Source organism: Notamacropus eugenii, chromosome 4 (genome assembly GCF_028372415.1).
Source record: "Notamacropus eugenii isolate mMacEug1 chromosome 4, mMacEug1.pri_v2, whole genome shotgun sequence".
NCBI classification, from domain to species: domain Eukaryota; kingdom Metazoa; phylum Chordata; class Mammalia; order Diprotodontia; family Macropodidae; genus Notamacropus; species Notamacropus eugenii.
Window position 1 is genome coordinate 343,687,496 of NC_092875.1, and position 2,439 is coordinate 343,689,934.

At 38.0% G+C, this 2,439-nt stretch overlaps 1 pseudogene; it reads right to left on the minus strand.

The window, feature by feature from the left end:
• Nucleotides 1-555: 555 nt before the first annotated feature.
• LOC140502562 (large ribosomal subunit protein uL11 pseudogene) lies at nucleotides 556-2,038 on the minus strand (annotated as a pseudogene).
• Nucleotides 2,039-2,439: the final 401 nt, after the last annotated feature.

The window sequence follows — 2,439 nt, forward strand, 5'->3', positions numbered from 1 at the left end:
CAGGAGGTGAGGAGACTACTTAAGTTTAAATGACTGTAAGGCTATCCATATTTGCCATGAGTTTTGTTTTCTCTTTTTCAGTGAGATGTGGGAGGGAGAGAAAATAGGTTTTTGAAAATAAAAAAATCTTATTAAAAATTATTGTAAGAAAATGGGAGGTGCACCTGATCATGTGTTTCTCTTCATCACCCATTTCTCTGAAAGATTACATGGTAATATGATGTTTTGGCAGTTCTTCAATGTTTATTCAGATAAAGAACAGATGTTGATTTTTAATTTAAGAAATATTGTAAGAGGGGAGAAAGAGCTCTTTGTTTAAAGTTTAGGCATAATTTAGTACAAATCAAAAAAAAAGTGTAGACCTTTCAAGACAGACTAAGGATTTTCTGTTTTACCCTAGAAGCAATCTGGAACTACTGAGGATTTTTTAGCATGCTAAAAGACATGGGTTTCAAGAATGAAGATGAAGAGTAATGTTTAAAGACTTATAATGATATAACCCTAGGAACAAAGGCCTGAATTAATCTATTAAAAGTGACAATTGTAGGATCAGTCTGTCAGTTCATAAAAATTTATTGAGTACCTACTCTATACCAGATACTGTACTAAGCATTGGGGATAAAAAGAAAGGAAAAGATGGCCCCTGTTCTCAAGGATCTTATAATCTAATGGGGAAAGACAAGATAAAAAAGAAAAAGAAAAGGAAGGATGGAGTTGTAAAGGTTCCCAAGACAGTAGAAGTTCATTATCCAATGATAACAGAAAACAAAATTTTTATGCAATGTTGACCATGTATCACATAGTACAGTCACGTAGTATACCACAAACTCATACTATTTGTGCAAAAATTTTGAGCCGAGGGTTATTTCTTCAGAACCCTTCTTCTCAATTTCTTGATCCCTGAGTCCGAGCTATTACTGCTACTATCTGAATGGTCCTGAATTTGTATTAAGGATATTTTCACCCCTCACAATTCCACATTCAAAGTTTTCAAGGCAAACAGATTTAGGAGTGGGGATCCTGTGGCCTCGAAGCCACATATGGTCTTCTAGATCCATGGGTGCAGCCTTTTCACTGAGTCCAAGTTTTATAGAACAAATCCTTTTATTAATGGGATTTGTTCTGTGAAATTTGGATTCAGTCAGAGGGTAGCACTTGAGGACCTAGAGGGCCAACGCTGTAGGTTCCCCACCCCTGGACAGGTTCTTTCCCATCAGTCTGCAAAGATTACAAAGTCTGCTCATGCCTAAGGCAATGCTGGCTGGTCCAAGGAATCTTTTCTCAATTTACAATCCCAAGGTTAAAATGCTTCAACAACTTCCCTGATCTTCTAACTCCTCCCCACCCCCACCCTCTAAAAATGAGCTGCAAAGTAGCTGAAAGTTATTGCAGAGCAGAGGACTAAAGAAATTAAGTTAATACTGTTACTTCCCAGAATGCATGGTGCCTTCTGATACAAAAATTTTCCAGGCTGCAAAATGAAGAGCTTTTGTCTGTGGTTAAATGTAAATTTATTGCAGTAGTCTCTTCTGTATCTTCTATTGTCTGGGCATTCCAAAGTACCACGATTGATGTCATCAATGACATCATGAGGATATATGCCATCAACGTTGCAGCCCACAGACTGGGCTGTTCCAAGTATATCTTTAATGGTTCCAGAGGTCTCTTGCCAGATATCAGTGCCTCATCTGTTGAGCAATGTTGATGATCCACATTGAGATTGTTCTTTTCATTGTGTTTAATATCTTTCTGCTTCTTTCTATCCCAAGGAAGTTACTTTAGGGCTTTGATGACTGAGGCTGAGGCACCAGTTGTCTTGCCATTGTCATCACCAACCTTTTTGGGAGACAAACCCAAGGGACCAATTTGGGGGTCCAGAGCAGATATGACACTAATATTCACCACCAGTGCACCTTAAAAACAAGACTTTAATTTCATCAGTGTCAAACTTGGGTTGTATGGTGGTGATGAAGGCTTGTCTGAGATGCTGTGGGGTAGCTATGTCAGTTGAACCCAGATTCAGGTCAAATGAAAGAAGTTATATCTTTTCCACTCAGGAGCTGGGAGCAAGTCAAAAGCAAAGTGAAATATTTCAACGTGAAGAGATCCTATACGGATTCAGATAAAAAAAGAATTAAATTCCCTCTGATATTCAATTCAGTCACCATACAGATGTCAAGAACAGTTTTTGAAGCTTTCCTCCTTTCTTCTAGTTTCAGAAGATTAGATATCCCTCCCTACTTCTTCTGAGTCTCCTTTTCTAGCTAATAATATACCCAAAGGTAGATGCTCCTCAAGGCTCTGCCTTAGTCATCTCTTTTCTCTCTATACCATCTTCCTTTACAGACTAATTTATTCCCCAAATGTCAACTACTACCTCTTTGTAGATGATTACAAAATTTATATTTCCACTGCTGACCTCTTTCTTGAGCTTTGGAC